The 24,870-nt window shown below is 35.9% G+C and overlaps 36 non-coding genes and 3 pseudogenes across 36 annotated transcripts; all 39 read right to left on the bottom strand.

The window, feature by feature from the left end:
- Nucleotides 1-5,461: 5,461 nt before the first annotated feature.
- Nucleotides 5,462-5,580, bottom strand: LOC126888987 (5S ribosomal RNA). Its single transcript, XR_007699789.1, has one exon. It is a non-coding gene; the product is annotated as a 5S ribosomal RNA (ribosomal RNA).
- Nucleotides 5,581-5,885: 305 nt separating this feature from the next.
- LOC126888986 (5S ribosomal RNA) lies at nucleotides 5,886-6,004 on the bottom strand. Its single transcript, XR_007699788.1, has one exon. It is a non-coding gene; the product is annotated as a 5S ribosomal RNA (ribosomal RNA).
- A 305-nt stretch (nucleotides 6,005-6,309) lies between these two features.
- On the bottom strand, nucleotides 6,310-6,428 carry LOC126889152 (5S ribosomal RNA; annotated as a pseudogene).
- Nucleotides 6,429-6,733: 305 nt separating this feature from the next.
- On the bottom strand, nucleotides 6,734-6,853 carry LOC126889144 (5S ribosomal RNA; annotated as a pseudogene).
- A 305-nt stretch (nucleotides 6,854-7,158) lies between these two features.
- LOC126889026 (5S ribosomal RNA) lies at nucleotides 7,159-7,277 on the bottom strand. The gene has a single exon (XR_007699831.1). It is a non-coding gene; the product is annotated as a 5S ribosomal RNA (ribosomal RNA).
- Nucleotides 7,278-7,582: 305 nt separating this feature from the next.
- On the bottom strand, nucleotides 7,583-7,701 carry LOC126889154 (5S ribosomal RNA; annotated as a pseudogene).
- A 3,291-nt stretch (nucleotides 7,702-10,992) lies between these two features.
- LOC126889094 (5S ribosomal RNA) lies at nucleotides 10,993-11,111 on the bottom strand. The gene has a single exon (XR_007699898.1). It is a non-coding gene; the product is annotated as a 5S ribosomal RNA (ribosomal RNA).
- A 305-nt stretch (nucleotides 11,112-11,416) lies between these two features.
- Nucleotides 11,417-11,535, bottom strand: LOC126888985 (5S ribosomal RNA). Its single transcript, XR_007699787.1, has one exon. It is a non-coding gene; the product is annotated as a 5S ribosomal RNA (ribosomal RNA).
- Nucleotides 11,536-11,840: 305 nt separating this feature from the next.
- Nucleotides 11,841-11,959, bottom strand: LOC126888984 (5S ribosomal RNA). The gene has a single exon (XR_007699786.1). It is a non-coding gene; the product is annotated as a 5S ribosomal RNA (ribosomal RNA).
- Nucleotides 11,960-12,264: 305 nt separating this feature from the next.
- LOC126889008 (5S ribosomal RNA) lies at nucleotides 12,265-12,383 on the bottom strand. Its single transcript, XR_007699812.1, has one exon. It is a non-coding gene; the product is annotated as a 5S ribosomal RNA (ribosomal RNA).
- A 305-nt stretch (nucleotides 12,384-12,688) lies between these two features.
- Nucleotides 12,689-12,807, bottom strand: LOC126889031 (5S ribosomal RNA). Its single transcript, XR_007699836.1, has one exon. It is a non-coding gene; the product is annotated as a 5S ribosomal RNA (ribosomal RNA).
- Nucleotides 12,808-13,112: 305 nt separating this feature from the next.
- LOC126888983 (5S ribosomal RNA) lies at nucleotides 13,113-13,231 on the bottom strand. The gene has a single exon (XR_007699785.1). It is a non-coding gene; the product is annotated as a 5S ribosomal RNA (ribosomal RNA).
- A 305-nt stretch (nucleotides 13,232-13,536) lies between these two features.
- LOC126889012 (5S ribosomal RNA) lies at nucleotides 13,537-13,655 on the bottom strand. Its single transcript, XR_007699816.1, has one exon. It is a non-coding gene; the product is annotated as a 5S ribosomal RNA (ribosomal RNA).
- Nucleotides 13,656-13,960: 305 nt separating this feature from the next.
- LOC126888999 (5S ribosomal RNA) lies at nucleotides 13,961-14,079 on the bottom strand. The gene has a single exon (XR_007699803.1). It is a non-coding gene; the product is annotated as a 5S ribosomal RNA (ribosomal RNA).
- A 305-nt stretch (nucleotides 14,080-14,384) lies between these two features.
- LOC126889030 (5S ribosomal RNA) lies at nucleotides 14,385-14,503 on the bottom strand. The gene has a single exon (XR_007699835.1). It is a non-coding gene; the product is annotated as a 5S ribosomal RNA (ribosomal RNA).
- A 305-nt stretch (nucleotides 14,504-14,808) lies between these two features.
- Nucleotides 14,809-14,927, bottom strand: LOC126888982 (5S ribosomal RNA). The gene has a single exon (XR_007699784.1). It is a non-coding gene; the product is annotated as a 5S ribosomal RNA (ribosomal RNA).
- Nucleotides 14,928-15,232: 305 nt separating this feature from the next.
- LOC126889101 (5S ribosomal RNA) lies at nucleotides 15,233-15,351 on the bottom strand. The gene has a single exon (XR_007699905.1). It is a non-coding gene; the product is annotated as a 5S ribosomal RNA (ribosomal RNA).
- Nucleotides 15,352-15,656: 305 nt separating this feature from the next.
- Nucleotides 15,657-15,775, bottom strand: LOC126888980 (5S ribosomal RNA). Its single transcript, XR_007699782.1, has one exon. It is a non-coding gene; the product is annotated as a 5S ribosomal RNA (ribosomal RNA).
- Nucleotides 15,776-16,080: 305 nt separating this feature from the next.
- Nucleotides 16,081-16,199, bottom strand: LOC126889080 (5S ribosomal RNA). Its single transcript, XR_007699884.1, has one exon. It is a non-coding gene; the product is annotated as a 5S ribosomal RNA (ribosomal RNA).
- Nucleotides 16,200-16,504: 305 nt separating this feature from the next.
- On the bottom strand, nucleotides 16,505-16,623 carry LOC126889001 (5S ribosomal RNA). Its single transcript, XR_007699805.1, has one exon. It is a non-coding gene; the product is annotated as a 5S ribosomal RNA (ribosomal RNA).
- A 305-nt stretch (nucleotides 16,624-16,928) lies between these two features.
- Nucleotides 16,929-17,047, bottom strand: LOC126889011 (5S ribosomal RNA). Its single transcript, XR_007699815.1, has one exon. It is a non-coding gene; the product is annotated as a 5S ribosomal RNA (ribosomal RNA).
- Nucleotides 17,048-17,352: 305 nt separating this feature from the next.
- LOC126888979 (5S ribosomal RNA) lies at nucleotides 17,353-17,471 on the bottom strand. The gene has a single exon (XR_007699781.1). It is a non-coding gene; the product is annotated as a 5S ribosomal RNA (ribosomal RNA).
- Nucleotides 17,472-17,776: 305 nt separating this feature from the next.
- On the bottom strand, nucleotides 17,777-17,895 carry LOC126888978 (5S ribosomal RNA). Its single transcript, XR_007699780.1, has one exon. It is a non-coding gene; the product is annotated as a 5S ribosomal RNA (ribosomal RNA).
- A 305-nt stretch (nucleotides 17,896-18,200) lies between these two features.
- LOC126889104 (5S ribosomal RNA) lies at nucleotides 18,201-18,319 on the bottom strand. Its single transcript, XR_007699908.1, has one exon. It is a non-coding gene; the product is annotated as a 5S ribosomal RNA (ribosomal RNA).
- Nucleotides 18,320-18,624: 305 nt separating this feature from the next.
- LOC126889029 (5S ribosomal RNA) lies at nucleotides 18,625-18,743 on the bottom strand. The gene has a single exon (XR_007699834.1). It is a non-coding gene; the product is annotated as a 5S ribosomal RNA (ribosomal RNA).
- Nucleotides 18,744-19,048: 305 nt separating this feature from the next.
- LOC126888977 (5S ribosomal RNA) lies at nucleotides 19,049-19,167 on the bottom strand. The gene has a single exon (XR_007699779.1). It is a non-coding gene; the product is annotated as a 5S ribosomal RNA (ribosomal RNA).
- Nucleotides 19,168-19,472: 305 nt separating this feature from the next.
- Nucleotides 19,473-19,591, bottom strand: LOC126889105 (5S ribosomal RNA). The gene has a single exon (XR_007699909.1). It is a non-coding gene; the product is annotated as a 5S ribosomal RNA (ribosomal RNA).
- A 305-nt stretch (nucleotides 19,592-19,896) lies between these two features.
- LOC126888998 (5S ribosomal RNA) lies at nucleotides 19,897-20,015 on the bottom strand. The gene has a single exon (XR_007699802.1). It is a non-coding gene; the product is annotated as a 5S ribosomal RNA (ribosomal RNA).
- Nucleotides 20,016-20,320: 305 nt separating this feature from the next.
- On the bottom strand, nucleotides 20,321-20,439 carry LOC126889027 (5S ribosomal RNA). The gene has a single exon (XR_007699832.1). It is a non-coding gene; the product is annotated as a 5S ribosomal RNA (ribosomal RNA).
- Nucleotides 20,440-20,744: 305 nt separating this feature from the next.
- Nucleotides 20,745-20,863, bottom strand: LOC126888975 (5S ribosomal RNA). Its single transcript, XR_007699778.1, has one exon. It is a non-coding gene; the product is annotated as a 5S ribosomal RNA (ribosomal RNA).
- Nucleotides 20,864-21,168: 305 nt separating this feature from the next.
- LOC126889120 (5S ribosomal RNA) lies at nucleotides 21,169-21,287 on the bottom strand. The gene has a single exon (XR_007699924.1). It is a non-coding gene; the product is annotated as a 5S ribosomal RNA (ribosomal RNA).
- A 305-nt stretch (nucleotides 21,288-21,592) lies between these two features.
- Nucleotides 21,593-21,711, bottom strand: LOC126888974 (5S ribosomal RNA). Its single transcript, XR_007699777.1, has one exon. It is a non-coding gene; the product is annotated as a 5S ribosomal RNA (ribosomal RNA).
- A 305-nt stretch (nucleotides 21,712-22,016) lies between these two features.
- On the bottom strand, nucleotides 22,017-22,135 carry LOC126888973 (5S ribosomal RNA). Its single transcript, XR_007699776.1, has one exon. It is a non-coding gene; the product is annotated as a 5S ribosomal RNA (ribosomal RNA).
- Nucleotides 22,136-22,440: 305 nt separating this feature from the next.
- On the bottom strand, nucleotides 22,441-22,559 carry LOC126888972 (5S ribosomal RNA). The gene has a single exon (XR_007699775.1). It is a non-coding gene; the product is annotated as a 5S ribosomal RNA (ribosomal RNA).
- A 305-nt stretch (nucleotides 22,560-22,864) lies between these two features.
- On the bottom strand, nucleotides 22,865-22,983 carry LOC126888971 (5S ribosomal RNA). The gene has a single exon (XR_007699774.1). It is a non-coding gene; the product is annotated as a 5S ribosomal RNA (ribosomal RNA).
- Nucleotides 22,984-23,288: 305 nt separating this feature from the next.
- On the bottom strand, nucleotides 23,289-23,407 carry LOC126888970 (5S ribosomal RNA). Its single transcript, XR_007699773.1, has one exon. It is a non-coding gene; the product is annotated as a 5S ribosomal RNA (ribosomal RNA).
- A 305-nt stretch (nucleotides 23,408-23,712) lies between these two features.
- On the bottom strand, nucleotides 23,713-23,831 carry LOC126888968 (5S ribosomal RNA). Its single transcript, XR_007699771.1, has one exon. It is a non-coding gene; the product is annotated as a 5S ribosomal RNA (ribosomal RNA).
- Nucleotides 23,832-24,136: 305 nt separating this feature from the next.
- Nucleotides 24,137-24,255, bottom strand: LOC126889099 (5S ribosomal RNA). Its single transcript, XR_007699903.1, has one exon. It is a non-coding gene; the product is annotated as a 5S ribosomal RNA (ribosomal RNA).
- A 305-nt stretch (nucleotides 24,256-24,560) lies between these two features.
- Nucleotides 24,561-24,679, bottom strand: LOC126888967 (5S ribosomal RNA). Its single transcript, XR_007699770.1, has one exon. It is a non-coding gene; the product is annotated as a 5S ribosomal RNA (ribosomal RNA).
- Nucleotides 24,680-24,870: the final 191 nt, after the last annotated feature.

Below are 24,870 nucleotides of genomic sequence, written 5' to 3'. Positions count from 1 at the left end.
TATTTAAGGTAAAAATATACACCAGAGCTTTGACCAACTAATATTATTTCCTATTAATGTTTTTAATTTAAATGTTTTAAATTAATCACTTTGACATTTATGTCAAATTTCCGGTAAAGGTTTACATACTTGTCAATACTGGCGCTCGCGACTTTTTAATTATCCCATCTACCTACGAGCTCACAGCGTATTGGCTCCGTGCGTCTCCCCTCTACGTACAGTCACGTGATACGCTGTCAGATTTTGTAAGGACGTTTTAACATTGAGTCTTATGGGATTATTTTGTTAAACTTGAATATTTTATTTTGTAGTGATAATAATCGAATACAATTGTTAGAATTCATTAGTTATTAATTTATACTGTAATTTATAGTGCAACAAAATATTTTCTTTTTCGTTAATAAATATTTATTGACATAAACTGCGATAGTGAGGTTATGCATACAAAATCAAACTGATAATCAATATTGGAAAGTGAAGAATTTATAGTGCGTTTTTATTTTCTGTTTATATTAATACATAATATCACTAGCGTAACACGATATTTTTTTAAATGTCTCATTTAAACATACACAAAGCGTCCTTATAAAATTTCAAAAAACCGCCACCATGAGCAGGTCGGTCGATTTTGCTTTGACACTTTGTTAACGCTCGGAGCGAATAGTCGTATTACTCCGTAGAGTAACTAGGTGCATTTTCCGTTGGAACTTTATACCAAGCTGCAGACGGGGATGTGAATTGCATAGTGTAGAATTCCTTCCCTTTGTCTTCACTGCAGCATCCATTTGGATTGCAAATTGTAGAAGTCTTGGAGGTGTCACCAGGAAAATGTACCAATAAGTTTTTCAATTTAAAAATCTTTTAGTAATATTTTTAATATTTTCAATATTATTAATGTTGCTATTAGGATTGAAAACTTCATCTTTCAATTGCCAGAAGTCCCCTACCCTATTTGTTTCAGTTGCAATGTGTGGGAAAAGCTCTCGGTAGCTGGATTGCACTCCGTATTCTAATTGAAAAGCAAGATTGTTTTGCCTTCGCATTGTAACTGAATAAAAATGGTATACATTTTTATTTTGTAAATGATTATTTTATACAAAAGTAACGATTTGTAACGAATCCTCGAAAGTAACTATAATCAACATCACTACTATTCCTTTGCCTTTGCCCCTACAGTGTAGGCAACCACAACCGACATTATACTACATTCGCTCTCGCGAGATTTTTTTGACACTGACGTTAGTAATTTCTTTTTTGAAAAATTCAGTTGTCAGAAGTGACTGGAAATTACTATAAAACCAACGCACCTGCTCATATCCAATATTATTAATAGTAAACAGACATAAAAATAACATAAACCTTACGCCAATCAATATTTATTTATTTAAACCATTATAATGTATTGATAGCAAATGAGAAAATTATTTATTGTACAAAATAAAAATATTTTGTAGAAATAAACTTCACAAAATTTTATGAGATTAGTAGACACTCCCACTATTTCTAATAATTCTTCTTTTTTTAATGAAAGATTTAGGGCCGGTACTTTATGTCCCGGTTAAACCTCGGTTAGCTAACCGGGGTTTAATCGGGACAGAAAAGTACTTCATAGAGCCTCTTGCGTTGTAATAAAAGCAATTATAATTATCATTATAATTATTTATGAATATAATAATAAGTATAATTGCGTTTATGTCTATGTTATGCATATATTTCTGTCCCGATTAAACCCCGGTTAACTAACCGGCTGTTAACGGAGACATAAAGTACCGGCCCTAAGTTGATTTGAGTTGATTTTAGCAGTTAATAATGTGAGGTAGGAATTTTTGTGTTGTACGTTTCCTATCCCGAATGTCTCAAAAAAAATCTCGCGAGAGCGAATGTAGTATAATATCGTTTTTCTTTATAAAATTTTCAATTTTTATTACAGTAGAACCCCGTAAATCCGAACCCCGCGAATCCGAACTTTCGGCAAATCCGAACCAACGGAAAGTGAAAAAAATTTAAAAATTCAAGACAAAAACTTAAAAACATGTTTATTATACAGAGTAAAGCCAGAAAATTGGACAATGTAGGATTACTAGGACTTTGACATTTAAAATTTCTTAAAAATAAATATTTTACTTTAATATATAGGTTTATAAAGTGTTTATAAAGGTTAAACACAAACTTACTTTGGTTCTCTCGTAGTCAACTTGAGTCCAAAAATATTGTCCACACTCTTGCGAGAACGTTTGGCTACTCAAAATCACAATGAAAGCTTTGAACTACTAGTTAAGGCTAACTTTCGGATAATCCGAACTTTTCGGAATCCGAACAGGCTGTCCCCCCAATTAGTTCGGATTTGCGGGGTTCTACTGTATTTTCAATTAAAGCCAGTTTATTTATAATCCGCAAACGAGGAGCAATTAGGTGATATGGTTATTTAGCAATTTTACTGCTTTTTATACCCAGAAAATGAAAATTTATTTGAAATCTCAACTTTTTATTTGGTTATATCTTGAAAACGGAAAATCCGCAAATGAAATTTCGAATGGAGGAATTATCTTCAAATCAGGAGGAATTATTTTAGATTTGGTGGATAATACTTTTGCTAATACAGTTTAGGCCCACCAAAATGAAAATCTTTTTTCTTCGGAAAATTCTTAATTTTTATGATTTTTAGTTAAAAGTTAAAAATTTTAGTTTAGTAAAAATAGTCCTGTCGCCAGGGGGGGTACAACGGCCTCCTTAATTCAGATGGACTTACTCAAGTTTTTTTTATATATTTTGACCCGCAGAATACGAATTTTTTGGGTAACAGTTGATCCGGATGTCGATAAGATTGTTATAGACAAAGAACTTGAGGAATTACATAACAGCGATTTCTCGCAAAACAAAACATCTTTTTGTATTTTTTGGGTCATTTTAAGCAAAAAATATTACTACAAGTTTTTTCGTAGAATGCATAGTTTTCGAGATAACCGCGGTTGAACTTTCAAAAAATCGAAAAATTGTAAATTTTAAACCCGAATAACTTTTGATTAAAAAATAAAGTAGCAATTCTGCTCACCGCATTTGAAAGTTGAAGTCAAATTATATCGGTTTTGATTATTTGCATTGCTAAAAATTTATTATTTTATTGTTAAAGAAAGCTGTAAACTGTAGTAAACACCTAGTATGTGAGTGATGTTTTCTATGATTTCTCATTTAAAATCGAACGAGTAGGTAGAGTAGCTACAAGTGCAAGCGAGGCAATTTCTACGTAGCATGCGTTAAAACGCATGTATTAGGCACGGGAAACCTATGTGTTTATAGATTAGTTTAACAATAAAAAAATTAATTTGTAGCAATGCAAATAATCAAAACCGATATAATTTGACTTAAACTTTCAAATGCGGTAAGCAGAATTGCTACTTTATTTTTTAATCAAAAGTTATTCGGGTTCAAAAATTGCAATTTTTCGATTTTTTGAAAGTTCAACCGCGGTTATCTCGAAAACTATGCATTCTACGAAAAAACTTGTAGGAATATTTTTTGCTTATAATGACCCAAAAAATACAAAAATATGTTTTGTTTTGCGAGAAATCACTGTTATGTAATTCCTCAAGTTCTTTGTCTATAACAATCTTATCGACATCCGGATCAACTGTTACCCAAAAAATTCGTATTCTACGGGTCAAAATATATAAAAAAAACTTGGGTAAGTCCATCTGAATTAAGGAGGCCGTTGTACCCCCCCTGGCGACAGGACTAAAAGGTATATTCATATTCATAATCCTCAAACGAGGAGGAATTAAAAGATATGATTATTTAGTGGTTTTATAGCTTTTGATATTTACAAAAAGGAAATAAACACTTTGGTGCGGCGCCGAAAATTTGGTGCTACTTCGGTATGCGGTCTACGGCAGAGTTTCTAGTTTGGTATGCGGTCTACCGTCTGATATGCGATCTACGGCAGTTTAGCTGATTCGGCATGCGGTCTACGTACAAAAACAAATTAGAGAAACTATTACAAACTTTTTATTTATTATTTATATTTATACTTTACTTTACTTGTCATACTTGTGCTTTACTTCACACTTCAGGTGTTATTCTGTCTAAATCCCGAACCGAGGATTAGCGGCGTGTAATTTGGGTTGCCTATATAAACTTGAATCAACGAAATGGGCCTTGAGTGTTAATTTAAAACGCTGAAAAGACCGTTTAGTGATAATAAAAAGGGTGGATTGTGATTGCGCGCAGCGGTCAAATACCTCCTGCCCTGCGGTTCTCTCACTCTAATACCCGTAAGTTGGGTTTGGACCGAAGGGTTAGGTCTTCCTCCTTTCAGGCAAAAACCGATATTTACTGCGGTTGCATGATATTTAATATTAAAATAGTATTGGATGTGGTAGAATGTAGACTCTTTGTATAATTACCAATTGAACAGTGAAGCTGTTAGTAATAATAAAATAGTAATGTTTGTAATAGTTTCTCTAATTTGTTTTTGTACGTAGACCGCATGCCGAATCAGCTAAATTGCCGTAGACCACATATTAGACGGTAGACCGCATACCGAATTGGCACCGAAAATTTTTATTTTTTATAACTATAAAACGGAAAATCCGCAAATGAAATTTCAAAGGAGGGATTACCTTTAAGTCAGGAGGAGTTATTTTGACTGTGGTACATACTACTTTTAGCCTTACAGTTTAGGTTTACCAAAAGTGAAAATTATTCTGGATTCCGTTGCCCCTACAGTATAGGCAACCAACATTAATATCGTTTTTCCTTTATAACATTTTCAATTTTCACAATTTTCAATTAAAACCAGTTTATTCATAATCCGCAAACGAGGTGCAATTTTTTGATATGGTTATTTAGTGACTTTACGGCATTTTATACCCTGAAAATCGACATTTATTTTTAGCGCTGCGCCGAAATCTCCACTTTTGATTTGGTTATATCTCGAAAACGGAAACTCCGCAAATGAAATTTTGAATGGTTCAATTATCCGCAAACGAGGTGCAATTTTTTCAGCTATGGTAGAAGTCAAAATAATGACTTTGAAAAAACCGTTTCGCTAACTTTATGACGCTCGAATTTATTGGCGTCAAGTTAATAACGAACAAACTTGGATGTCAAATTGTGCTTTGAGAACACGTCAAATTTGGCCTTGAATAACTTGGTCAATTTATTGTTCAATTTATTGTTGATGTAAAGTGCACTTTAGTGATAGTCCAGGTTGTGAGAGGTTGCTCCCTCATGTAAAATGTTTCTGATTTGGTTTCTTCTATAGCACAATTGTACTTGCAATATACTGTTTTCTTTCTGCTTTACTTCTAGTTTGCTTTGCTAAACTATAGAACACATGCCATAGTCCTACTGAATAATATTACACTTGAATGTACAACTTTCATAATATGTATTTAATTTTTGTCAATGGCCCAGTGTTATTCTTATTAAAATTATATCAAAAGTTAAACAAGGAAAAAAAGGAAGGCAACAACATGCGGTGTTCCCAAGCGGTCACCCATCCAAGTACTAACCGCACCCGACACTGCTTGACTTCGGTGATCGGACGAGAACCGGTATATTCAGTGTGGTATGGCCGTTGCCGATTATAACTGAAACAAATTGATTTAAAAATGAGTAAGTGATAGTCCAGGTTGTGAAAGGTTGCTCCATCATGTAAAATGTTTCTGATTCGGTGTCTTCTATTGCATAATTGTATTTGCAATATACTGGTTTCTTTCTGCTTTACTTCTCGTTTGCTTTGCTAAACTATATAACACATGCCATAGTCCTACTGAATAATATTACACTTGAATGTACAACTTTCATAATATGTATTTCATTTTTGTCAATCGCCCAGTGTTATTCTTATTAAAATTATATCAAAAGTTAAACAAGGAAAAAAAGGAAGGCAACAACATGCGGTGTTCCCAAGCGGTCACCCATCCAAGTACTAACCGCACCCGACACTGCTTGACTTCGGTGATCGGACGAGAACCGGTATATTCAGTGTGGTATGGCCGTTGCCGATTATAACTGAAACAAATTGATTTAAAAATGAGTAAGTGATAGTCCAGGTTGTGAAAGGTTGCTCCATCATGTAAAATGTTTCTGATTCGGTGTCTTCTATTGCATAATTGTATTTGCAATATACTGGTTTCTTTCTGCTTTACTTCTCGTTTGCTTTGCTAAACTATAGAACACATGCCATAGTCCTACTGAATAATATTACACTTGAATGTACAACTTTCATAATATGTATTTCATTTTTGTCAATGGCCCAGTGTTATTCTTATTAAAATAATATCAAAAGTTAAACAAGGAAAAAAAGGAAGGCAACAACATGCGGTGTTCCCAAGCGGTCACCCATCCAACTAATAACCGCACCCGACACTGCTTGACTTCGGTGATCGGACGAGAAACGGTATATTCAGTGTGGTATGGCCGTTGCCGATTATAAATGAAACAAATTGATTTAAAAATGAGTAAGTGATAGTCCAGGTTGTGAAAGGTTGCTCCCTCATGTAAAATGTTTCTGATTCGGTTTCATCTATTGCATAATTGTATTTGCAATATACTGGTTTCTTTCTGCTTTACTTCTCGTTTGCTTTGCTAAAATATAGAACACATGCCATTGTCCTACTGAATAATATTACACTTGAATGTACAACTTTCATAATATGTATTTCATTTTTGTCAATGGCCCAGTGTTATTCTTATTAAAATTATATCAAAAGTTAAACAAGGAAAAAAAGGAAGGCAACAACATGCGGTGTTCCCAAGCGGTCACCCATCCAAGTATTAACCGCACCCGACACTTGCTTGACTTCGGTGATCGGACGAGAACCGGTATATTCAGTGTGGTATGGCCGTTGCCGATTATAACTGAAACAAATTGATTTAAAAATGAGTAAGTGATAGTCCAGGTTGTGAAAGGTTGCTCCATCATGTAAAATGTTTCTGATTCGGTGTCTTCTATAGCACAATTGTACTTGCAATATATTGGTTTCTTTCTGCTTTACTTCTCGTTTGCTTTGCTAAACTATAGAACACATGCCATAGTCCTACTGAATAATATTACACTTGAATGTACAACTTTCATAATATGTATTTCATTTTTGTCAATGGCCCAGTGTTATTCTTATTAAAATAATATCAAAAGTTAAACAAGGAAAAAAAGGAAGGCAACAACATGCGGTGTTCCCAAGCGGTCACCCATCCAAGTACTAACCGCACCCGACACTGCTTGACTTCGGTGATCGGACGAGAACCGGTATATTCAGTGTGGTATGGCCCTTGCCGATTATAAATGAAACAAATTGATATAAAAATGAGTAAGTGATAGTCCAGGTTGTGAGAGGTTGCTCCCTCATGTAAAATGTTTCTGATTTGGTTTCTTCTATTGCACAATTGTATTTGCAATATACTGTTTTCTTTCTGCTTTACTTCTAGTTTGTTTTGCTAAAGTGTAGAACACATGCCCTAGTCCTACTGAATAATATTACACTTGAATGTACAACTTTCATAATATGCATTTCATTTTTGTCAATGGCTCAGTGTTATTCTTATTAAAATAATATCAAAAGTTAAACAAGGAAAAAAAGGAAGGCAACAACATGCTGTGTTCCCAAGCGGTCACCCATCCAAGTATTAACCGCACCCGACACTGCTTGACTTCGGTGATTGGACGAGAACCGGTATATTCAGTGTGGTATGGCCGTTGCCGATTATAAATGAAACAAATTGATATAAAAATGAGTAAGTGATAGTCCAGGTTGTGAGAGGTTGCTCCCTCATGTAAAATGTTTCTGATTTGGTTTCTTCTATTGCACAATTGTATTTGCAATATACTGTTTTCTTTCTGCTTTACTTCTAGTTTGCTTTGCTAAACTATAGAACACATGCCATAGTCCTACTGAATAATATTACACTTGAATGTACAACTTTCATAATATGTATTTAATTTTTGTCAATGGCCCAGTGTTATTCTTATTAAAATTATATCAAAAGTTAAACAAGGAAAAAAAGGATGGCAACAACATGCGGTGTTCCCAAGCGGTCACCCATCCAAGTAGGGGAAAGGTAGGTAAAGTGGAATGGGTGGGTAAAGCGGAATAAGCTTAAAATTTAATTTCAAAATTGGCGGTTTTTGTTGTAACTCCTACCACAATATACCTTTTGACATTTGGCAATATTTACTTCAATATGGCGCACTTTCATTGATATGTTCATGTGAGTTAAACAAGATCATTGTTTTTTAACAAAAAGTTGTAATATTTGGTGACTAAGACGAAATTTCTTATCAGCAACAGGTAAGTTTTTCTAACCGTATTTATTATCTATTGTATAAAATGGTTATTTGTGGACATAAATACTCTTTCTTTAACTTATTAGCACGTTTGGTTAGTAGCTATCGTGTTTGTACAGAAAAAATGTTGATGCGGGTAAAGTGGAATGAAACGTATGCGGGTAAAGCGGAATGACGTTCCACTTTACCTCCTAAAAGTTTAACAATGTTATTAAGTGACAACATTTTTTTAGCATGCCTAATTTTTACAAACGAAAGACTTCGCAGCAGAGTTGGGACGAGAAGGCAATGGCTGAGGCTCTAACTGCATGTCAAGGTGGTTTATCAATTCATTCTTCTGCAAAACAATATAACATTCCATCGACAACTCTTTTTAGAAGATTAAAGCGACCACCAGAAGAACGTTTAGTGAAGCAACTTGGACGATTCCGTTGCGTGTTCACGGTAGATCAAGAGAAGATGTTGGTAGACTATATTCTTAAAATGGAAGAACGCCTGTTTGGGCTAACTATTTCTGACTTAAAATATCTTACCTACGAGTTTGCCATACGAAATAACATTGAACATAGATTCAATAATGAGAAGAAAGAAGCTGGTAAAGTATGGTTGCTTGGTTTCATGAAACGGCACCCAGTTCTTTCACTTCGACTTCCAGAAAAAACGTCAGCAGCGCGAGCGTCAGCATTTAACGCAGTTAGTGTCGGAAGGTTCTTTGATTTATTGGAAGACTTATACCAAAAACACAACTACAAACCTAACCGCATCTATAATTGTGACGAAACCGGAATCTCTACCGTGCCAAATAAGCCTTCAAAGATTATTTCAAAAAAGGGGAAAAAGCAAGTAGGAGTTTTATCATCAGCTGAAAGAGGTACGCTTACAACTGCAGAAATTTGCTTCAACGCTGCAGGGGAATACATCCCTCCTGCTCTTATTTTTCCACGGGTGAGACATCACTTGACATTCGACATTGGAGTTCCTCTGAATACCAAAATTTTCACGCATGCTTCTGGATGGATGCAGACCGAAATCTTTACGGCTTGGTTTCACCATTTTATTAAATTTGCGAAGCCTACCTCCAAGGACAGGGTTTTACTAATTTTAGATGGCCATTCAACCCACATAAAAAACATTGAAGTCTTAGAGCTTGCTAAGAAAAACTTTGTAGACATCCTGGTGCTACCACCACATTGCACACATCGACTTCAGCCACTGGACGTATCATTTATGTATCCCATGTCGACCTTCTATGAACAGGCAGTGCGAGTTTGGCTGCGAACCCACCCGGGGAAAGTTGTGACGATTCATGATGTCGGTCCTCTCTTCGGAGAAGCTTACTTGAAGGCAGCTAGTATGGCAACAGCTATCTCAGGATTTAAGAAGACGGGTATTTGGCCGTTTGAGAGACCTGATCCAAACGTTTTCGTGGCTGCAGATACAACTGATCGTCCTGGGCCTCTACTCGCTACATCTAACCTGCCATCAGCGTCCACTCCAGTGTCAAATGACATTCTCCTCCATAAGACTATTGTTAGTCCTGCGGATATTTTACCTATCCCACGGGTCGCTTCAAATATCGAACATCCAACGAAGAAAAGGGCTCGATCAGGAAAAACTGTAGTAGCAACTTCTACCCCTTTTATTGAAGAGTTAAAGAATTTGAAGGCTCCGACCCCAAAAAATCCAACCAAGAAAGTTACGAAGCAACTATTTCAAAGCGACAGCGAAGAAGAAGATGATGCAAACATCACCATTTATAGTGACACCGACAGCGGTTCAGAGTTGGACCTACCAGTTCAAATTCCTACCATAAAAACAGAAGATATTAAGGAAGGGATATATGTAGCTGTAGAGTACAACGGACAAACATTTCCCGGTTTAGTAATTTCAAAATCAGGTGAATCAGCGTCTGTAAAGTGTATGGAAAGGACGCAAAAATATTTCAAATGGCCTAATAAAGATGATGTATTAGATTACAACATTAAGGACATTAAAATGATTATTAATGAACCAAAACAGTTAAGACGAGGGTTTTTCAATGTTCCTGAGCTCTGTTTATATGCTTAGTTGAATAAATAATATTAATTCATTTTAAGTTTTTGTATTCCGCTTTACCTCCAATATGGCGGGTAAAGTGGAATATTACACCACTTTTACTTTTGACGTTTTTCTCCGAAGTGGTGATATATTAGTTTAATTTCTTAACAGTACTACGTAGGGCTATAACGTAAGTGGCTTCTTCCATAAACTCAAACTTTTAAGACGAATACTTCTACCGGGATACAAGCTTGAATCGGTAATTATTCCACTTTACCTACCTTTCCCCTACTAACCGCACCCGACACAGCTTGACTTCGGTGATCGGACGAGAACCGGTATATTCAGTGTGGTATGGCCGTTGCCAATTATAACTGAAACAAATTGATTTAAAAATGAATAAGTGATAGTCCAGGTTGTGAAAGGTTGCTCCATCATGTAAAATGTTTCTGATTCGGTGTCTTCTATTGCATAATTGTATTTGCAATATACTGGTTTCTTTCTGCTTTACTTCTCGTTTGTTTTGCTAAACTATAGAACACATGCCCTAGTCCTACTGAATAATATTACACTTGAATGTACAACTTTCATAATATGTATTTCATTTTTGTCAATGGCCCAGTGTTATTCTTATTAAAATAATATCAAAAGTTAAACAAGGAAAAAAAGGAAGGCAACAACATGCGGTGTTCCCAAGCGGTCACCCATCCAAGTAATAACCGCACCCGACACTGCTTGACTTCGGTGATCGGACGAGAACCGGTATATTCAGTGTGGTATGGCCGTTGCCGATTATAAATGAAACAAATTGATTTAAAAATGAGTAAGTGATAGTCCAGGTTGTGAAAGGTTGCTCCATCATGTAAAATGTTTCTGATTCGGTTTCTTCTATTGCATAATTGTATTTGCAATATACTGGTTTCTTTCTGCTTTACTTCTCGTTCGCTTTGCTAAAATATAGAACACATGCCATTGTCCTACTGAATAATATTACACTTGAATGTACAACTTTCATAATATGTATTTCATTTTTGTCAATGGCCCAGTGTTATTCTTATTAAAATAATATCAAAAGTTAAACAAGGAAAAAAAGGAAGGCAACAACATGCGGTGTTCCCAAGCGGTCACCCATCCAAGTACTAACCGCACCCGACACTGCTTGACTTCGGTGATCGGACGAGAACCGGTATATTCAGTGTGGTATGGCCGTTGCCGATTATAAATGAAACAAATTGATATAAAAATGAGTAAGTGATAGTCCAGTTTGTGAGAGGTTGCTCCCTCATGTAAAATGTTTCTGATTTGGTTTCTTCTATTGCACAATTGTATTTGCAATATACTGTTTTCTTTCTGCTTTACTTCTAGTTTGTTTTGCTAAAGTGTAGAACACATGCCCTAGTCCTACTGAATAATATTACACTTGAATGTACAACTTTCATAATATGCATTTCGTTTTTATCAATGGCTCAGTGATATTCTTATTAAAATAATATCAAAAGTTAAACAAGGAAAAAAAGGAAGGCAACAACATGCGGTGTTCCCAAGCGGTCACCCATCCAAGTACTAACCGCACCCGACACTGCTTGACTTCGGTGATCGGACGAGAACCGGTATATTCAGTGTGGTATGGCCGTTGCCGATTATAAATGAAACAAATTGATATAAAAATGAGTAAGTGATAGTCCAGTTTGTGAGAGGTTGCTCCCTCATGTAAAATGTTTCTGATTTGGTTTCTTCTATTGCACAATTGTATTTGCAATATACTGTTTTCTTTCTGCTTTACTTCTAGTTTGTTTTGCTAAAGTGTAGAACACATGCCCTAGTCCTACTGAATAATATTACACTTGAATGTACAACTTTCATAATATGCATTTCGTTTTTATCAATGGCTCAGTGATATTCTTATTAAAATAATATCAAAAGTTAAACAAGGAAAAAAAGGAAGGCAACAACATGCGGTGTTCCCAAGCGGTCACCCATCCAAGTACTAAACGCACCCGACACTGCTTGACTTCGGTGATCGGACGAGAACCGGTATATTCAGTGTGGTATGGCCGTTGCCGATTATAACTGAAACAAATTGATTTAAAAATGAGTAAGTGATAGTCCAGGTTGTGAAAGGTTGCTCCATCATGTAAAATGTTTCTGATTCGGTGTCTTCTATTGCATAATTGTATTTGCAATATACTGTTTTCTTTCTGCTTTACTTCTAGTTTGCTTTGCTAAACTATAGAACACATGCCATAGTCCTACTGAATAATATTACACTTTAATGTACAACTTTCATAATATGTATTTAATTTTTGTCAATGGCCCAGTGTTATTCTTATTAAAATTATATCAAAAGTTAAACAAGGAAAAAAAGGAAGGCAACAACATGCGGTGTTCCCAAGCGGTCACCCATCCAAGTATTAACCGCACCCGACACTGCTTGATTTCGGTGATCGGACGAGAACCGGTATATTCAGTGTGGTATGGCCGTTGCCAATTATAACTGAAACAAATTGATTTAAAAATGAGTAAGTGATAGTCCAGGTTGTGAAAGGTTGCTCCATCATGTAAAATGTTTCTGATTCGGTGTCTTCTATTGCATAATTGTATTTGCAATATACTGGTTTCTTTCTGCTTTACTTCTCGTTTGTTTTGCTAAACTATAGAACACATGCCCTAGTCCTACTGAATAATATTACACTTGAATGTACAACTTTCATAATATGTATTTCATTTTTGTCAATGGCCCAGTGTTATTCTTATTAAAATAATATCAAAAGTTAAACAAGGAAAAAAAGGAAGGCAACAACATGCGGTGTTCCCAAGCGGTCACCCATCCAAGTACTAACCGCACCCGACACTGCTTGACTTCGGTGATCGGACGAGAACCGGTATATTCAGTGTGGTATGGCCGTTGCCGATTATAAATGAAACAAATTGATATAAAAATGAGTAAGTGATAGTCCAGTTTGTGAGAGGTTGCTCCCTCATGTAAAATGTTTCTGATTTGGTTTCTTCTATTGCACAATTGTATTTGCAATATACTGTTTTCTTTCTGCTTTACTTCTAGTTTGTTTTGCTAAAGTGTAGAACACATGCCCTAGTCCTACTGAATAATATTACACTTGAATGTACAACTTTCATAATATGCATTTCGTTTTTATCAATGGCTCAGTGATATTCTTATTAAAATAATATCAAAAGTTAAACAAGGAAAAAAAGGAAGGCAACAATATGCGGTGTTCCCAAGCGGTCACCCATCCAAGTACTAACCGCACCCGACACTGCTTGACTTCGGTGATCGGACGAGAACCGGTATATTCAGTGTGGTATGGCCGTTGCCGATTATAAATGAAACAAATTGATATAAAAATGAGTAAGTGATAGTCCAGTTTGTGAGAGGTTGCTCCCTCATGTAAAATGTTTCTGATTTGGTTTCTTCTATTGCACAATTGTATTTGCAATATACTGTTTTCTTTCTGCTTTACTTCTAGTTTGTTTTGCTAAAGTGTAGAACACATGCCCTAGTCCTACTGAATAATATTACACTTGAATGTACAACTTTCATAATATGCATTTCGTTTTTATCAATGGCTCAGTGATATTCTTATTAAAATAATATCAAAAGTTAAACAAGGAAAAAAAGGAAGGCAACAACATGCGGTGTTCTCAAGCGGTCACCCATCCAAGTACTAACCGCACCCGACACTGCTTGACTTCGGTGATCGGACGAGAACCGGTATATTCAGTGTGGTATGGCCGTTGCCGATTATAACTGAAACAAATTGATTTAAAAATGAGTAAGTGATAGTCCAGGTTGTGAAAGGTTGCTCCATCATGTAAAATGTTTCTGATTCGGTGTCTTCTATTGCATAATTGTATTTGCAATATACTGTTTTCTTTCTGCTTTACTTCTAGTTTGCTTTGCTAAACTATAGAACACATGCCATAGTCCTACTGAATAATATTACACTTTAATGTACAACTTTCATAATATGTATTTAATTTTTGTCAATGGCCCAGTGTTATTCTTATTAAAATTATATCAAAAGTTAAACAAGGAAAAAAAGGAAGGCAACAACATGCGGTGTTCCCAAGCGGTCACCCATCCAAGTATTAACCGCACCCGACACTGCTTGATTTCGGTGATCGGACGAGAACCGGTATATTCAGTGTGGTATGGCCGTTGCCAATTATAACTGAAACAAATTGATTTAAAAATGAGTAAGTGATAGTCCAGGTTGTGAAAGGTTGCTCCATCATGTAAAATGTTTCTGATTCGGTGTCTTCTATTGCATAATTGTATTTGCAATATACTGTTTTCTTTCTGCTTTACTTCTAGTTTGTTTTGCTAAAGTGTAGAACACATGCCCTAGTCCTACTGAATAATATTACACTTGAATGTACAACTTTCATAATATGCATTTCGTTTTTATCAATGGCTCAGTGATATTCTTATTAAAATAATATCAAAAGTTAAACAAGGAAAAAAAGGAAGGCAACAACATGCGGTGTTCCCAAGCGGTCACCCATCCAAGTACTAACCGCACCCGACACTGCTTGACTTCGGTGATCGGACGAGAACCGGTATATTCAGTGTGGTATGGCCGTTGCCGATTATAAATGAAACAAATTGATATAAAAATGAGTAAGTGATAGTCCAGTTTGTGAGAGGTTGCTCCCTCATGTAAAATGTTTCTGATTTGGTTTCTTCTATTGCACAATTGTATTTGCAATATACTGTTTTCTTTCTGCTTTACTTCTAGTTTGTTTTGCTAAAGTGTAGAACACATGCCCTAGTCCTACTGAATAATATTACACTTGAATGTACAACTTTCATAATATGCATTTCGTTTTTATCAATGGCTCAGTGATATTCTTATTAAAATAATATCAAAAGTTAAACAAGGAAAAAAAGGAAGGCAACAATATGCGGTGTTCCCAAGCGGTCACCCATCCAAGTACTAACCGCACCCGACACTGCTTGACTTCGGTGATCGGACGAGAACCGGTATATTCAGTGTGGTATGGCCGTTGCAGATTATAACTGAAACAAATTGATATAAAAATGAGTAAGTGATAGTCCAGTTTGTGAGAGGTTGCTCCCTCATGTAAAATGTTTCTGATTTGGTTTCTTCTATTGCACAATTGTATTTGCAATATACTGTTTTCTTTCTGCTTTACTTCTAGTTTGTTTTGCTAAAGTGTAGAACACATGACCTAGTCCTACTGAATAATATTACACTTGAATGTACAACTTTCATAATATGCATTTCGTTTTTATCAATGGCTCAGTGATATTCTTATTAAAATAATATCAAAAGTTAAACAAGGAAAAAAAGGAAGGCAACAACATGCGGTGTTCCCAAGCGGTCACCCATCCAAGTACTAACCGCACCCGACACTGCTTGACTTCGGTGATCGGACGAGAACCGGTATATTCAGTGTGGTATGGCCGTTGCCGATTATAACTGAAACAAATTGATTTAAAAATGAGTAAGTGATAGTCCAGGTTGTGAAAGGTTGCTCCATCATGTAAAATGTTTCTGATTCGGTGTCTTCTATTGCATAATTGTATTTGCAATATACTGTTTTCTTTCTGCTTTACTTCTAGTTTGCTTTGCTAAACTATAGAACACATGCCATAGTCCTACTGAATAATATTACACTTGAATGTACAACTTTCATAATATGTATTTAATTTTTGTCAATGGCCCAGTGTTATTCTTATTAAAATTATATCAAAAGTTAAACAAGGAAAAAAAGGAAGGCAACAACATGCGGTGTTCCCAAGCGGTCACCCATCCAAGTATTAACCGCACCCGACACTGCTTGACTTCGGTGATCGGACGAGAACCGGTATATTCAGTGTGGTATGGCCGTTGCCAATTATAACTGAAACAAATTGATTTAAAAATGAGTAAGTGATAGTCCAGGTTGTGAAAGGTTGCTCCATCATGTAAAATGTTTCTGATTCGGTGTCTTCTATTGCATAATTGTATTTGCAATATACTGGTTTCTTTCTGCTTTACTTCTCGTTTGTTTTGCTAAACTATAGAACACATGCCCTAGTCCTACTGAATAATATTACACTTGAATGTACAACTTTCATAATATGTATTTCATTTTTGTCAATGGCCCAGTGTTATTCTTATTAAAATAATATCAAAAGTTAAACAAGGAAAAAAAGGAAGGCAACAACATACGGTGTTCCCAAGCGGTCACCCATCCAAGTACTAACCGCACCCGACACTGCTTGACTTCGGTGATCGGACGAGAACCGGTATATTCAGTGTGGTATGGCCGTTGCCGATTATAAATGAAACAAATTGATATAAAAATGAGTAAGTGATAGTCCAGTTTGTGAGAGGTTGCTCCCTCATGTAAAATGTTTCTGATTTGGTTTCTTCTATTGCACAATTGTATTTGCAATATACTGTTTTCTTTCTGCTTTACTTCTAGTTTGTTTTGCTAAAGTGTAGAACACATGCCCTAGTCCTACTGAATAATATTACACTTGAATGTACAACTTTCATAATATGCATTTCGTTTTTATCAATGGCTCAGTGATATTCTTATTAAAATAATATCAAAAGTTAAACAAGGAAAAAAAGGAAGGCAACAATATGCGGTGTTCCCAAGCGGTCACCCATCCAAGTACTAACCGCACCCGACACTGCTTGACTTCGGTGATCGGACGAGAACCGGTATATTCAGTGTGGTATGGCCGTTGCCGATTATAAATGAAACAAATTGATATAAAAATGAGTAAGTGATAGTCCAGTTTGTGAGAGGTTGCTCCCTCATGTAAAATGTTTCTGATTTGGTTTCTTCTATTGCACAATTGTATTTGCAATATACTGTTTTCTTTCTGCTTTACTTCTAGTTTGTTTTGCTAAAGTGTAGAACACATGCCCTAGTCCTACTGAATAATATTACACTTGAATGTACAACTTTCATAATATGCATTTCGTTTTTATCAATGGCTCAGTGATATTCTTATTAAAATAATATCAAAAGTTAAACAAGGAAAAAAAGGAAGGCAACAACATGCGGTGTTCCCAAGCGGTCACCCATCCAAGTACTAACCGCACCCGACACTGCTTGACTTCGGTGATCGGACGAGAACCGGTATATTCAGTGTGGTATGGCCGTTGCCGATTATAAATGAAACAAATTGATATAAAAATGAGTAAGTGATAGTCCAGTTTGTGAGAGGTTGCTCCCTCATGTAAAATGTTTCTGATTTGGTTTCTTCTATTGCACAATTGTATTTGCAATATACTGTTTTCTTTCTGCTTTACTTCTAGTTTGTTTTGCTAAAGTGTAGAACACATGCCCTAGTCCTACTGAATAATATTACACTTGAATGTACAACTTTCATAATATGCATTTCGTTTTTATCAATGGCTCAGTGATATTCTTATTAAAATAATATCAAAAGTTAAACAAGGAAAAAAAGGAAGGCAACAACATGCGGTGTTCCCAAGCGGTCACCCATCCAAGTACTAACCGCACCCGACACTGCTTGACTTCGGTGATCGGACGAGAACCGGTATATTCAGTGTGGTATGGCCGTTGCCGATTATAAATGAAACAAATTGATATAAAAATGAGTAAGTGATAGTCCAGTTTGTGAGAGGTTGCTCCCTCATGTAAAATGTTTCTGATTTGGTTTCTTCTATTGCACAATTGTATTTGCAATATACTGTTTTCTTTCTGCTTTACTTCTAGTTTGTTTTGCTAAAGTGTAGAACACATGCCCTAGTCCTACTGAATAATATTACACTTGAATGTACAACTTTCATAATATGCATTTCGTTTTTATCAATGGCTCAGTGATATTCTTATTAAAATAATATCAAAAGTTAAACAAGGAAAAAAAGGAAGGCAACAACATGCGGTGTTCCCAAGCGGTCACCCATCCAAATACTAAACGCACCCGACACTGCTTGACTTCGGTGATCGGACGAGAACCGGTATATTCAGTGTGGTATGGCCGTTGCCGATTATAACTGAAACAAATTGATTTAAAAATGAGTAAGTGATAGTCCAGGTTGTGAAAGGTTGCTCCATCATGTAAAATGTTTCTGATTCGGTGTCTTCTATTGCATAATTGTATTTGCAATATACTGTTTTCTTTCTGCTTTACTTCTAGTTTGCTTTGCTAAACTATAGAACACATGCCATAGTCCTACTGAATAATATTACACTTTAATGTACAACTTTCATAATATGTATTTAATTTTTGTCAATGGCCCAGTGTTATTCTTATTAAAATTATATCAAAAGTTAAACAAGGAAAAAAAGGAAGGCAACAACATGCGGTGTTCCCAAGCGGTCACCCATCCAAGTATTAACCGCACCCGACACTGCTTGATTTCGGTGATCGGACGAGAACCGGTATATTCAGTGTGGTATGGCCGTTGCCAATTATAACTGAAACAAATTGATTTAAAAATGAGTAAGTGATAGTCCAGGTTGTGAAAGGTTGCTCCATCATGTAAAATGTTTCTGATTCGGTGTCTTCTATTGCATAATTGTATTTGCAATATACTGGTTTCTTTCTGCTTTACTTCTCGTTTGTTTTGCTAAACTATAGAACACATGCCCTAGTCCTACTGAATAATATTACACTTGAATGTACAACTTTCATAATATGTATTTCATTTTTGTCAATGGCCCAGTGTTATTTTTATTAAAATAATATCAAAAGTTAAACAAGGAAAAAAAGGAAGGCAACAACATGCGGTGTTCCCAAGCGGTCACCCATCCAAGTACTAACCGCACCCGACACTGCTTGACTTCGGTGATCGGACGAGAACCGGTATATTCAGTGTGGTATGGCCGTTGCCGATTATAAATGAAACAAATTGATATAAAAATGAGTAAGTGATAGTCCAGTTTGTGAGAGGTTGCTCCCTCATGTAAAATGTTTCTGATTTGGTTTCTTCTATTGCACAATTGTATTTGCAATATACTGTTTTCTTTCTGCTTTACTTCTAGTTTGTTTTGCTAAAGTGTAGAACACATGCCCTAGTCCTACTGAATAATATTACACTTGAATGTACAACTTTCATAATATGCATTTCGTTTTTATCAATGGCTCAGTGATATTCTTATTAAAATAATATCAAAAGTTAAACAAGGAAAAAAAGGAAGGCAACAATATGCGGTGTTCCCAAGCGGTCACCCATCCAAGTACTAACCGCACCCGACACAGCTTGACTTCGGTGATCGGACGAGAACCGGTATATTCAGTGTGGTATGGCCGTTGCCGATTATAAATGAAACAAATTGATATAAAAATGAGTAAGTGATAGTCCAGTTTGTGAGAGGTTGCTCCCTCATGTAAAATGTTTCTGATTTGGTTTCTTCTATTGCACAATTGTATTTGCAATATACTGTTTTCTTTCTGCTTTACTTCTAGTTTGTTTTGCTAAAGTGTAGAACACATGCCCTAGTCCTACTGAATAATATTACACTTGAATGTACAACTTTCATAATATGCATTTCGTTTTTATCAATGGCTCAGTGATATTCTTATTAAAATAATATCAAAAGTTAAACAAGGAAAAAAAGGAAGGCAACAACATGCGGTGTTCTCAAGCGGTCACCCATCCAAGTACTAACCGCACCCGACACTGCTTGACTTCGGTGATCGGACGAGAACCGGTATATTCAGTGTGGTATGGCCGTTGCCGATTATAACTGAAACAAATTGATTTAAAAATGAGTAAGTGATAGTCCAGGTTGTGAAAGGTTGCTCCATCATGTAAAATGTTTCTGATTCGGTGTCTTCTATTGCATAATTGTATTTGCAATATACTGTTTTCTTTCTGCTTTACTTCTAGTTTGCTTTGCTAAACTATAGAACACATGCCATAGTCCTACTGAATAATATTACACTTTAATGTACAACTTTCATAATATGTATTTAATTTTTGTCAATGGCCCAGTGTTATTCTTATTAAAATTATATCAAAAGTTAAACAAGGAAAAAAAGGAAGGCAACAACATGCGGTGTTCCCAAGCGGTCACCCATCCAAGTATTAACCGCACCCGACACTGCTTGATTTCGGTGATCGGACGAGAACCGGTATATTCAGTGTGGTATGGCCGTTGCCAATTATAACTGAAACAAATTGATTTAAAAATGAGTAAGTGATAGTCCAGGTTGTGAAAGGTTGCTCCATCATGTAAAATGTTTCTGATTCGGTGTCTTCTATTGCATAATTGTATTTGCAATATACTGTTTTCTTTCTGCTTTACTTCTAGTTTGTTTTGCTAAAGTGTAGAACACATGCCCTAGTCCTACTGAATAATATTACACTTGAATGTACAACTTTCATAATATGCATTTCGTTTTTATCAATGGCTCAGTGTTATTCTTATTAAAATAATATCAAAAGTTAAACAAGGAAAAAAAGGAAGGCAACAACATGCGGTGTTCCCAAGCGGTCACCCATCCAAGTACTAACCGCACCCGACACTGCTTGACTTCGGTGATCGGACGAGAACCGGTATATTCAGTGTGGTATGGCCGTTGCCGATTATAAATGAAACAAATTGATATAAAAATGAGTAAGTGATAGTCCAGTTTGTGAGAGGTTGCTCCCTCATGTAAAATGTTTCTGATTTGGTTTCTTCTATTGCACAATTGTATTTGCAATATACTGTTTTCTTTCTGCTTTACTTCTAGTTTGTTTTGCTAAAGTGTAGAACACATGCCCTAGTCCTACTGAATAATATTACACTTGAATGTACAACTTTCATAATATGCATTTCGTTTTTATCAATGGCTCAGTGATATTCTTATTAAAATAATATCAAAAGTTAAACAAGGAAAAAAAGGAAGGCAACAATATGCGGTGTTCCCAAGCGGTCACCCATCCAAGTAATAACCGCACCCGACACTGCTTGACTTCGGTGATCGGACGAGAACCGGTATATTCAGTGTGGTATGGCCGTTGCCGATTATAACTGAAACAAATTGATATAAAAATGAGTAAGTGATAGTCCAGTTTGTGAGAGGTTGCTCCCTCATGTAAAATGTTTCTGATTTGGTTTCTTCTATTGCACAATTGTATTTGCAATATACTGTTTTCTTTCTGCTTTACTTCTAGTTTGTTTTGCTAAAGTGTAGAACACATGACCTAGTCCTACTGAATAATATTACACTTGAATGTACAACTTTCATAATATGCATTTCGTTTTTATCAATGGCTCAGTGATATTCTTATTAAAATAATATCAAAAGTTAAACAAGGAAAAAAAGGAAGGCAACAACATGCGGTGTTCCCAAGCGGTCACCCATCCAAGTACTAACCGCACCCGACACTGCTTGACTTCGGTGATCGGACGAGAACCGGTATATTCAGTGTGGTATGGCCGTTGCCGATTATAACTGAAACAAATTGATTTAAAAATGAGTAAGTGATAGTCCAGGTTGTGAAAGGTTGCTCCATCATGTAAAATGTTTCTGATTCGGTGTCTTCTATTGCATAATTGTATTTGCAATATACTGTTTTCTTTCTGCTTTACTTCTAGTTTGCTTTGCTAAACTATAGAACACATGCCATAGTCCTACTGAATAATATTACACTTGAATGTACAACTTTCATAATATGTATTTAATTTTTGTCAATGGCCCAGTGTTATTCTTATTAAAATTATATCAAAAGTTAAACAAGGAAAAAAAGGAAGGCAACAACATGCGGTGTTCCCAAGCGGTCACCCATCCAAGTACTAACCGCACCCGACACTGCTTGACTTCGGTGATCGGACGAGAACCGGTATATTCAGTGTGGTATGGCCGTTGCCGATTATAAATGAAACAAATTGATATAAAAATGAGTAAGTGATAGTCCAGTTTGTGAGAGGTTGCTCCCTCATGTAAAATGTTTCTGATTTGGTTTCTTCTATTGCACAATTGTATTTGCAATATACTGTTTTCTTTCTGCTTTACTTCTAGTTTGTTTTGCTAAAGTGTAGAACACATGACCTAGTCCTACTGAATAATATTACACTTGAATGTACAACTTTCATAATATGCATTTCGTTTTTATCAATGGCTCAGTGATATTCTTATTAAAATAATATCAAAAGTTAAACAAGGAAAAAAAGGAAGGCAACAACATGCGGTGTTCCCAAGCGGTCACCCATCCAAGTACTAACCGCACCCGACACTGCTTGACTTCGGTGATCGGACGAGAACCGGTATATTCAGTGTGGTATGGCCGTTGCCGATTATAACTGAAACAAATTGATTTAAAAATGAGTAAGTGATAGTCCAGGTTGTGAAAGGTTGCTCCATCATGTAAAATGTTTCTGATTCGGTGTCTTCTATTGCATAATTGTATTTGCAATATACTGTTTTCTTTCTGCTTTACTTCTAGTTTGCTTTGCTAAACTATAGAACACATGCCATAGTCCTACTGAATAATATTACACTTGAATGTACAACTTTCATAATATGTATTTCATTTTTGTCAATGGCCCAGTGTTATTCTTATTAAAATAATATCAAAAGTTAAACAAGGAAAAAAAGGAAGGCAACAACATGCGGTGTTCCCAAGCGGTCACCCATCCAAGTACTAACCGCACCCGACACTGCTTGACTTCGGTGATCGGACGAGAACCGGTATATTCAGTGTGGTATGGCCGTTGCCGATTATAAATGAAACAAATTGATATAAAAATGAGTAAGTGATAGTCCAGTTTGTGAGAGGTTGCTCCCTCATGTAAAATGTTTCTGATTTGGTTTCTTCTATTGCACAATTGTATTTGCAATATACTGTTTTCTTTCTGCTTTACTTCTAGTTTGTTTTGCTAAAGTGTAGAACACATGCCCTAGTCCTACTGAATAATATTACACTTGAATGTACAACTTTCATAATATGCATTTCGTTTTTATCAATGGCTCAGTGATATTCTTATTAAAATAATATCAAAAGTTAAACAAGGAAAAAAAGGAAGGCAACAACATGCGGTGTTCCCAAGCGGTCACCCATCCAAGTACTAACCGCACCCGACACTGCTTGACTTCGGTGATCGGACGAGAACCGGTATATTCAGTGTGGTATGGCCGTTGCCGATTATAAATGAAACAAATTGATATAAAAATGAGTAAGTGATAGTCCAGTTTGTGAGAGGTTGCTCCCTCATGTAAAATGTTTCTGATTTGGTTTCTTCTATTGCACAATTGTATTTGCAATATACTGTTTTCTTTCTGCTTTACTTCTAGTTTGTTTTGCTAAAGTGTAGAACACATGCCCTAGTCCTACTGAATAATATTACACTTGAATGTACAACTTTCATAATATGCATTTCGTTTTTATCAATGGCTCAGTGATATTCTTATTAAAATAATATCAAAAGTTAAACAAGGAAAAAAAGGAAGGCAACAACATGCGGTGTTCCCAAGCGGTCACCCATCCAAGTACTAACCGCACCCGACACTGCTTGACTTCGGTGATCGGACGAGAACCGGTATATTCAGTGTGGTATGGCCGTTGCCGATTATAACTGAAACAAATTGATTTAACAATGAGTAAGTGATAGTCCAGGTTGTGAAAGGTTGCTCCATCATGTAAAATGTTTCTGATTCGGTGTCTTCTATTGCATAATTGTATTTGCAATATACTGTTTTCTTTCTGCTTTACTTCTAGTTTGCTTTGCTAAACTATAGAACACATGCCATAGTCCTACTGAATAATATTACACTTTAATGTACAACTTTCATAATATGTATTTAATTTTTGTCAATGGCCCAGTGTTATTCTTATTAAAATTATATCAAAAGTTAAACAAGGAAAAAAAGGAAGGCAACAACATGCGGTGTTCCCAAGCGGTCACCCATCCAAGTATTAACCGCACCCGACACTGCTTGACTTCGGTGATCAGACGAGAACCGGTATATTCAGTGTGGTATGGCCGTTGCCAATTATAACTGAAACAAATTGATTTAAAAATGAGTAAGTGATAGTCCAGGTTGTGAAAGGTTGCTCCATCATGTAAAATGTTTCTGATTCGGTGTCTTCTATTGCATAATTGTATTTGCAATATACTGGTTTCTTTCTGCTTTACTTCTCGTTTGTTTTGCTAAACTATAGAACACATGCCCTAGTCCTACTGAATAATATTACACTTGAATGTACAACTTTCATAATATGTATTTCATTTTTGTCAATGGCCCAGTGTTATTCTTATTAAAATAATATCAAAAGTTAAACAAGGAAAAAAAGGAAGGCAACAACATGCGGTGTTCCCAAGCGGTCACCCATCCAAGTACTAACCGCACCCGACACTGCTTGACTTCGGTGATCGGACGAGAACCGGTATATTCAGTGTGGTATGGCCGTTGCCGATTATAAATGAAACAAATTTATATAAAAATGAGTAAGTGATAGTCCAGTTTGTGAGAGGTTGCTCCCTCATGTAAAATGTTTCTGATTTGGTTTCTTCTATTGCACAATTGTATTTGCAATATACTGTTTTCTTTCTGCTTTACTTCTAGTTTGTTTTGCTAAAGTGTAGAACACATGCCCTAGTCCTAC

Source organism: Diabrotica virgifera, chromosome 7 (assembly GCF_917563875.1).
Source record: "Diabrotica virgifera virgifera chromosome 7, PGI_DIABVI_V3a".
Taxonomy (NCBI): domain Eukaryota; kingdom Metazoa; phylum Arthropoda; class Insecta; order Coleoptera; family Chrysomelidae; genus Diabrotica; species Diabrotica virgifera.
This window is presented reverse-complemented; position numbering and strand designations above follow the sequence as displayed.